The sequence below is a fragment of the Nyctibius grandis genome, chromosome 13, assembly GCF_013368605.1.
Source record: "Nyctibius grandis isolate bNycGra1 chromosome 13, bNycGra1.pri, whole genome shotgun sequence".
Classification (NCBI taxonomy): Eukaryota; Metazoa; Chordata; class Aves; order Nyctibiiformes; family Nyctibiidae; genus Nyctibius; species Nyctibius grandis.
In genome coordinates this window covers 12,107,806-12,118,344 of record NC_090670.1, presented here as the reverse complement: position 1 = coordinate 12,118,344, position 10,539 = coordinate 12,107,806, and positions in this window count along the sequence as shown.

Here is a 10,539-nt window from a genome sequence, read left to right as displayed (position 1 = left end):
CCTTCTCTGGAGACATTCAAAACCCACCTGGACGCGTTCCTGTGTGATATGGTCTAGTTAATCCTGCTCCGGCAGGGGGATTGGAGTAGATGATCTTTCGAGGTCCCTTCCAATCCCTAACATTCTGTGATTCTGTGATTTAAGTGGCACGAAGACTTCTGAGGCCACTTGAGATTTGATTTTAAAACAAACGTAATATGTTGCATGGTTGTTGGCTTTTTTTCCCACTCCAATTGCTTCCAGAGGGATAAAGAGTCAAGTTCTGCTTTGTCCTATTAATTTAATCAGTATTGGGTTGATGTAATTGAGAGCAGAATTTGTCCTGTGCTGTTTAAATTAAATGAGAGCTCCATCAGGCTGACTCCTTCATATTACAGTGCATCTTCATTACAACATCATTTAATTCCCTCTGTAATTTCAGCCCTTTATTCCTTTGCTCATGCAGAGTATCACTCTGATGCCATCAGTCAGGTGGGGCATTTTACTGCTTCCTTCACAGAATTTGGCTATTCCCAAAATTAAAAAACACACAAAAAAGGAGGTGGGTGGTGGGGGAACCTTGATGAACATTTCCCATTTCGCTTTTAATATTAATGCTGCAGTACAAATGACAAGATTTCATTACTAACCCAAGCATGCTGAGAATATTTTCTGTGGTAAAGCAGTGCCACACAATGTTTACTGCCCAGCTGTTAACATGAAAGGGGGACACACTGGCAGTATAACCAATACACAGTTGGACTTCTTTGCTAGAGTGGTTTCATGCCAAACACATGAAGTTTTAATTGTAAGCAGTTTGAAATATTTATGCTCTTTGCATTTCCTTATTCTTGTACAGAAACAAGATAAAAGTTCTTTTGAAATTTGATGACAGAAAGTATTTGATACCAACACCATGCAACTGTGATGCCTAATTAATTAGTCTGAGTGAATATTTATGCGGTTGGGTTTTCTATTCTTGTATTCTCTGCTTAGTGATACCTTAAGCCAAAAAGTGTCATTGCTCAAAAAGACCTGAAAGTAATAATCCTCCCCCTCCTCCTTCCTTACCTCTCTTCTTCAGTTCAAAAAGACAGTTTGGTCCACTATGGGAATCAAGTGTCACTGCATATGTGTGGTTTCTGGAATGAGATCCACAGCTCTGAGTGAGTCACTTAAGCATCCCCTTCAATGCATATGTTTGAAGGTACATTTAGCATCTAAGGCCCTTTTCTGCATTTGAATGCTCACATCAGTTCTTTTAAAGGCTTAGCTAAGCTCACCGCTTTTTTAATATCACAGCTGGCACCACGAAGCTGTGGTTACCTTTGTAAAAAGTCTTTGTGGTTCGCACAGACACCCACAAAGAGATAGGACCTAGGTTTTATGCCCTGTTCAGCCTTGAAGCTCTCCTGTATGCCAAAACAGCTAAGACTCATTGGCTAGGAAAAGTGAAAAGAGGAGAAGAGTGTATTCTGGAGCTGACTAGGAGACGAGACATGCATTCTACACTAAAACGTGCTTTGTGTTTTTGTGGATTTTTTTTGTCTTTAACCTAATGACAATATAAAGTAAAATATAGAAACATTTTCTACTCTTTTCTGGAGAAATAACTAGTCATTTGACTGATGCGTATGCATTTGTGTATGTATGTGTGTATATATATGTACATATGTAACATCTTTTCCTGTTTTTTTTGGATGGTTACTGTACCTCTTGTGAAGCTCACTCTCCTAAGCGTCTATCAGGTGGGCTCTCAGTCTGCCTGCTGGATCAGATCACACAGGGAAACTAAATGGAAGAAAACCTTAGGTGCACAGATCATTATAAATTCAGTAGGATTTTTGAGGTGTGTTATTGAAGTTATGTACTCAGGTCCTTTCTTGTATTTGAACTCTCATCTTTACAATTGCTCTGATTTTCAGAACCGGTACCATCAACTGAAAAGTAATTCTTTGTTTTTTTCCCTCTAGTAACATGCTCGTAGTCTGAGAGAGCGAATCAGTGCTTTCTGATGGGTACGCCACAGTGTCATCTAAGATGCGGAAGGAAAAATGTCATGAGCAACAGGGAATTGTTGCAGTATCTGGCAGTTGTTGGAAAGAACAGATTTGGTTAGACATGGAATTTAAAAAAAAAAAACAACCAAACAAAAACCAGAAACATGAATAGATATGTAAACTTACACAGACTTGTCTAATTCTGAACTGCAGCTTCTGCAAGATGGTGAATCCATCACTGCACAATTAACTACAGCCTGTAAGTTCAATAGCAATCCCATTTTCTATCCTTCATTAAAATAACATCAGAAAAGTGTCTACACTGCAGACTGAAGTGTACTGTCTTGGATACTGGGAGTACTTGCCAAGATGAAGGTAAATTAATCTTCCTGGTCTCTTGTTTTGTCATGACTATGCAGCTCTCATTAGCCAGACTAGCTCATGTAACATTAACTTGCGTATCTTCTAACTACACTATTTTCCGTATTTCAGGTATATATAAAATCAGTTTACTTTTTTCAGTCAACCAAGAAAAAGCCAACTGCTTGTGGTACAGTCCGATCAAAATGTTTTCTATCCTTGCACCTCTTATCCACCTTTGTCCCAAGCTACCTACATGTTTACCATGTCTCCTGAAAGTTGCTTCCTGATAAGCATAGTTTTGTTGTGGTTTTTTTTTTTTTTCTGACCACTATTTCAGTACTACCATGTCCCTTACAGCTCAACTCCTCTTCCATTTACCTTGCACTCCAGGTCTTCTCTAGATTGCAGGATTTGATAATCTCCCTTATATCTTGCCCCATGGCTTGCTCCAGCTCTGAGCCTGTGGATGTGCCTGGCTTAGCAGGATATCTAAGCAACTGTCTGGTGTCAACGAATGGGATAGACAGAGTTCTTGACAATCCACTTGATTAGCATGGATTTGAGTATTTTAATTCATAAAGGGAAAGAAGAACAATGTTTACAGGTTTAATTCTAGATTTGTTTCACTGTCTGTTCTAAAGGGTAAAAAATGGAGCAGCAAACTGGCTAAATAAAAACCAAATACACAGTGAGTATAAAACAAAGGGATCAAAGAGAAGGAGGGAGAAATACCAGCAGAAATGGGTAAATACAGTTTACCATTAATGTGTTAAAAAAATATGGTTTCATTTCATGTGTATGTACCCTCATAAAAAACATTGCCGCAGTACCCAGCCAACTGCAGTGCCTCAATCTAAAGAATCACCTCTGCACTGTGCCTTTTCTTGCAGTAAGGCTCTAGTGTCTATACAGCTATCTGTGCAACTGGGTGATCAGTCCCATCTGTGATGATTTGATGGTTTCTTTATCTCACAAGGCCTTTATCTCTTAGGTGTTTTCTGGCTCATAAGGAAGGTTTTTTTCCCAATGCTAATTAAGTAGCTTTTTTTTTCCTACTGCCTTCAAACTTTTTTTTTTTTTTACTTACATCATGTGGGAAAAAAAAAATTTGCATCATTGGAAAAAGGTTTATAAATGCCATCACCTTTTATCCACCAAAAAGATTCAGTGGACCAATTAATGATATACTTCTCTCTAATAAAAAATGTTGCTGTATAGCTCCATAGAACACCTTCCCAACCCAAAGCTGTGAAGTCCAATTGAGTGAGGAAGGGTAGGAATTAATCAGAGGACATTAATGAACATTTATAAGGTCTGTAAGCAATGCTAAACATATGACATTGCATAGGATGAGCATCTGACTGAAAAAAAAACCCTGAACTTCTCAGATGAATACTCAGGATGTTCTTATTTCCTGATATAGGTTATCTTAATGAACTTTTCTTCCCTTTTTTGGTTGGTTGTCTTTAAAATGAGTCCCAGTCTTTTGATTTAGTTCCAAAATAATTATTTAGAGCTGCATGAGGCTTCATAAGCTGGATTCTCTGTAGCTAGCAGTCCATGCTCCATGACTTTGGTAGCAAGTTATGCTCTAGAGTCAGAGCTTTGTAGGTAGGAAGCCCGTTTAGAGGGTTTCCTAAGGGCTTGATGTGTTTGAGTGCCCCACAGTGTAAAAAGTCTGCTAATTCCTGTGGCGATGAATCCTTCAGTGTTCTCTTTTGGGGAAGCAAGAACAACATGTCAAGGAAATTATTCTGACCACCTGCCTTGCAGGCAACTTCATAGATTATATACTCTCAGTAGGTGAATGGATCCTAAAGGTGAAGAAACATGTCCCTTATCAAGATTTGAGTTAAGATATTAATAAGTGCTCCCTTACGACCATTTATCTACAAGCATCATTTTCAGCCTCTGACTTTCTTTTAATTAAAACTCCATTTGCTACATGCAGCTGTTTAAGTCTTGCAGGTTGCAATATTTTGTCAAACTCATGAATTTGTAACACAAATATATGTTTGATAATGCTTTTCATTCAGCTTTTTTATATTTCATAATGCTGGCACAATGAGACACAATAAAACATGGTACATTGCTTGTTCCTTTGCCATTGACGTGAAAGCAGAATGCAATGAATATAAAAGACACTGTAAGCAAGATCATTGCAGAAAAGCCTGAGGCTCATCATTTCTTATAGTGCTTTTGCTGTAAAGATTCATAGAAGTTTGATTTTAAAAATCTCTCAAAGACCATCTTTTTAAAAAAATTTTTCTCTTTCTCTTAAATTTGTGAGAGTTCTTCTTTTCGAACACTGCCTGATAATCTGTGTTGCTTCAGCCTTTTAGGCCATCAAAAAAACACTTTTCCAGTGGGATCATCACCAGGAGCAATTTTTCACATGCTTCAATCTGTGCTGCTGCATTAGTATAGCAGGGATTTAGTTAGTGACAGTTGAACAGAAGTTTTATGTATGAATATCCATTAGGTTATAGATTGAAATTGCTAAATTATTTCATATCAAATACTTTTAGATCATAGTGATTCTGGGTCATGGTCTGCCACGTTGGACTTGATTTGAAATGGTCACCTTGTGGTAAAAACCTCCTTATCCTACTCATTGTATTTCCAATTGTAATGCAGTGCTGCACAAAATATGATCTCAGGTTGTGCAGTTTTGGAGAGGGCTTATTTGATACCTCTTCCCCATCTGTATTTGCTTCTTTGTATGGAGTACAGTGCCATAGAAACAACCCCACTGTGTGTTTTAGATTGTTGTTTCATAGCAGTGTTTCAGAGTAGTCTTGTTTCTTCCACTAGGCAGGAGGAGTCTTCCATCAGAGAAGTTATCAAAGCCCCTCTTTTGAATGCATCAGCATTACTAAGTGAACACCATGTGCATATTTATCTGACATTGCTCATGCCTTAAGAGGTTTTGGCTTTTTTCATCTGGGAGTAGAGGAAGATTCTCTTTTATGGACACTGTGTTTTCAATGTAGGTATTTCACTGTCATAATTTATGCTTTTTGATACATTCTGGCCTTGTTTCCTGTTACTATACCTAATATTAGTATGTATAGAGAAAGTCTAATGCACAAAGAATTCGTCTTGTAAAATCTCTTTGGTAGCCTGGCTGGCCAGTTTGTTATTTTTGATGTGTGGCGCTGCATCATTGCCAACAGCAGCAAAATAACTGTTCATTAATGATATTGGCAAAAATACAGCCTTGATAAAAATGTTCAAAACATAGTTTCATCTTCAGAATACGTTACATCACAGACAATGTAAGTATAGACATTGGGGACCAACACCCAGGTATGCCATATAAATAAAATCTAATATATATTCAATACAATACACTGCTCCTCTTTGAATTCTGTCTGCCCTCCTCATGTTCATGAAGTTCTACTTATGGTGAGTAGTATCTTACCCCAAAAGAAGCTGTATTGATTTAGGAGAAGAATTTGAGAGGTAGGACATTCCCCAGTTTAAGGAACAGCTGCCAAGGCTTTTGAAAGAGGTTTCCCCAATATGACTTCATGCAGTACTGACATCTTTCAGATGTTGTAGAGAAATCATTCTGTAATAAAACACATCAATCAATCAAACTCTCATGAGAAGCAGTGACATAGTATAAGGACACACCCATTACCCAGAAGCTGGATAGAAGATATAGACTTCTATGTTCCTTGGAAGGCAATGTTTTATTGCTAGAAAATCAATTACATTTATTTTATGAGTCTTACAGTGGCTTAGAGGGTTTTTTTTTTTACCCTTCTCTATAACTAGAACAATGACACACTGCTTCTCTGTGATCATGAAGGATCAATATTCACTAGGTATTGTATCAGAATTTAGCATGTTTTTTAAAATGCTGCATATAAGTTGAATGTGCCAGCAGAATTAAATTAAGGTCACCTATAAATATGAGTACAATTTACTTCTACGTTCATGTGTAAGATCTATCACACAGTCCTATGTCTGATACATCACATAAAATGTGGTGGTTTTCTATGGCTTGTTTTCTAGCCACAAAAGAACACAGTTGTCAAACAAACTAAAATGAAATTCTCCCTGGCATTTTCTCAGCTTTGTAACCTGGCAATTAAATGTTAACCTGCCTGGCTTAGCATTGTGTTACATCAGTCATGCAAGGTTGAAACAGGTTAGATGTACTCATTTCTATAACCAATTACCAGACACCTCATTCACATATGCATTCTATTCAAAGCCATTACATGGTTCATTTGATATAAGACTGCATTTGTGTTGCTGTGTTTATACTTTATTTTGCCTATGGATAGGGAGAAATGGTTGTTTTTCTGAGTATTTTCTCATCCTGTCTTTAGCAGATTGTACATGCCTCCATAATTTTATTTGAAAAAAAAAAATCACAAAATAAAGATACTGGTGCTTCCAGAATACCTTGAGGAATTGGTAGCTCCAGCAGTAGAAGCTGTGGTATCCAGAGTGTCTGCTATCATTATGCATATGCCAAAACTAAAAGGCAGAAAAACTTCAACTCTTCAAAACTGTGAATTATTTCAAGATACAAATTCAGTCCTACCACTTGGAATAAAGAATTTGGACCTTCTCATCATCACAAGAACACCTTAAAGACATCTTCCCTGGTCATGGATATGGACCTTCTCTAATATGATGGATGTGGCACAGGATCTCTTTTCTGCAAGACCTGGACTTTGTGCGGTAGACTTGGATAGGAGTTCAGTTTCTGTAATGATTTCTTGGGTGTTATTAATATTTGGCATAACTAAAAAACCCTTCACTATTACCGTGTGAGATTACACTCAAGGAGACATACTGTACATTTATTATCTCAGCCTTCTGGAGGGTCCAGATTATGTAAAGGATTGGCCCAGGATATAATTGGTCTCAAATCAAAGCGGTACCGAGAAGATGCATGTGCTCCAAACAGAATACCACAGGCAGGACTGAAGAATGAATTTGGAGTCTTCACATTTACATTTCTGTAATAACAAAGTCTTATACTTCATTTTAGAAGTAGTCATGGGCACTTGGTGAGATACTAGGAAAACTTCTGGATTTCTAAATGGCAAGGTGAAGATCTGTTTGGTCTTTATGATGACATTTGACTTTTGAACATCTGAGGAGTTTTGACAAAGTTTGAAGAATGAAGCCTTGATTATTTTAGGCTTATCACACCAGAGCACAGTCCTGCATTCCTTGCACACCCAGCTGCCAAGCTTCTTCTGAGATCACTGAGAGTTCCTTGTGCATAAAGAATACAAGATCAGGTTCCAAAGAAATGTTTGGACAGAGCCACTGTGAGACTTTACTCCTTTTGTAAAACCTTTTGTCTTGGTTTCAACTTAATGCCTGAATTCTCTTCTTCCTTGATGCTTATTATTTATGAAAAATGCGTCAAGGTTCATTTGCACTGTTGAGCACTTCCAGGAGATTTTATTAGATATTTTTATGTGCAAGGACCATTTTGGAGAATATATGTGCTCTTATGTTCAGTGCTTGCTCTAGTTTCTCTTCCTGGAAGTTATGACAATTATTTACCATAGTCTTCCAGACTGTGGTTAGAGAAGAGGCAATAAAAACACAGGGTGAAATCCTGACTCCATTGAAATAGAAAGGACCTCTGCTGCTGACTTCAGCAAAGCCTGTGTCTCCACAGCACACTTTTCTTTGGTTCTTGCCAGAATGAGAACTGCCTCATGTGCAGTCACCTCATTCAAGGCCTAATTCCCTTCTGAGGTCCTTTTTATTAGACGTTCAGGCTCATTAAAAAAATTAGGTTTTAAAAGCAATGCAAAATACATCCCAAAGTGCAGCAGAAAAATCTTATTCGTGTTTAACAGCTTTTGAAATACTTTCAACACCGCACTTTTCAAGCTATCAAATAGGAATTTGTCAATTCCTATTTGTCAAGTCAATTATTCCAAAGAGAATTTGACTTACGCTGCCTTGGTAAGACTATTTATCTGCAAATTCTTTGTGGCTAATCACATTTACCCTTTGTCTCAAGTAGTTGTCAGTGATGTTTTTGACTGCTGCACAGCATGTTAAGCTGCTTTGCACCTCAGAATCACTGACATCTTAACAGAGCTGTCCCCAAAGAACAGATACAATCCCAAAGGATGCTGTCTCAACAAAGACCACAAGTACAGCTCTACACATGATTGCTATGAAGTAGCAAACAGAAAAGCATGTCGTCCATTTGCAGAGAGAGTCCCGGCCCTCAAGAGAAGTAGAGGCATTATTCCAGATTACAACATATATGAGACTCTGTGGCACCATGAGCAGGCAATTTAAGACTGAACAGATTCAGAATTTTTGGTTTAGTTCAGGAAATTTAAATATTTTAGTTTAAGTCATTCCAAAACCCCACCCCACTAGTCTTGCTTTTCAATCAATCCTATAATGATTTGGTATTTGGAATATTTTATTATCATGCGAAAAAAAATATTTTTAGGAAGTACACTTTCCACTGCTTAGGTGGAAAATCCCCGATCAGTTTTACTGACATCTGACACTGCAAGTTGACTGACACGACTTAACAGATCTATGTGGATATGTTCAGCTCCCGGGTTTTTTTTAATTCAGTGCAGTCACTCCTTTACTGTCTGTGAGGGTCCTGACAAAGCCTACTCGAATCAGTGAGATTTCAACTTATCTTAAAGTTCACGTCTCACGTTGCTAAATTTGTCATATTATAAACATTAATTATTTTGTATTTTAATAATCTTATGCTGCCAGAGTTACATAAGAATAGCTTCAGAGACCTACCATATGGGTTGTGCATTAGATCTTCTTGCCTCTTCTCAGCGATCGTCAAGTTGCTGCCAGGCAATAGTTTCAGATAATTTCCATCTAATGGTTTGATATCATATAAAGAACAAAGGAAAGTTGTAATGAATCATAAAAGACATTTTCATTATCCAAGAATAAACTGGATGCAGTTATTGAATGAGACAGTTCAGTGTTATTGTATCCTGGAAAATTTCACTGAATTGTAACTAACAGTATCTTATGGCTGCAACTAAGCATGAGTAGGAATGAAATTTATGAAGCAAAAGCAATAATAAAAATTCTTAACTTTCCGGATTTCAAAAATGCATTGGGATCAACATTGGATTCCGTTTACTAAAATAATTGCAGCCTTAGTCTATTTGATGGCATCTTATCTCTTATACAAAGGAGAAAAAAAAAGAAATAACAGTAGAACTAACAAGTATGGTTTGTCATGGATGACCAAATGTATGATTTCTGTCCTAGCATTAAAAGTGAATACAGAGCTGTGACATGGGGATTGCATCTAATCTAAAAGCAGTGACTTCTATAGCTGCAGGCATATTGTTAGAATGTGGCCTTTTATCACATCTCCCCTTTCCATTTTTTCAATTCCAATCAAAAGGCTCATTGATTTTGCTTGCCTATGGTAGGGAGGCCGCAATAAATAATAAGGAAAAAAATGCTCTCTTAAAAAAAGAAATAATCAGCTAGTGCAGTTCAGTGAGATGAATGCTTAAAATGTTAAAACCATCAGTTCTTCAAGGGAGCAATTCTTTAAATATCACTTGATCACTGAAGTCAACATGACCATTCAAATGAGTAAAATTTTTGTTTGAGTCCCAGCTTTGAGCTTGCTCTCAAAATTATTTTCTTACCAGCAATTCAGTAGCACTCATTAAATTCATGCAGGGAGTTGTTTGCAGAAGTAGCAATGCTACTTACAAGTTCAATGTAATTACCCAGGTACAGTATTCTACAAGAGCATATAAATCAGCAGCCTCTACTCAGATGAGCTTATGCTTATTAGACTGAGAGGGAAGCATCTTGGTTAGGAAAAATATAATAGCTTAGGAGAAAAAATAGGGAGGAATTCAGGCTATATTTTTGGTAGGAAAGCAATATTTTGTAGGTTGCTGTCAGCTTTGCTTTTTCATTACACCAAAACTTTCAAAACCTGTACCTCAAGATCTCAGAGTATTTCATTCAACTCTGAAGAAGATTTCAAAAGACATCCTTTGACCTTAGCAATGCTGCTTTTAACCATTGTATGGTTGCAACAGAGGGGTTCTTCATTTCAGGCACAGGTGGTATGAAAAAGGATTGTCTGCTGCCTGATGTGTGTGCTTTTCATCTTGCCTTGAGATATTGCATACATGAGACCAAACTAGTTATGGAAAACTTCCAAGAAGTCGCAGTTATA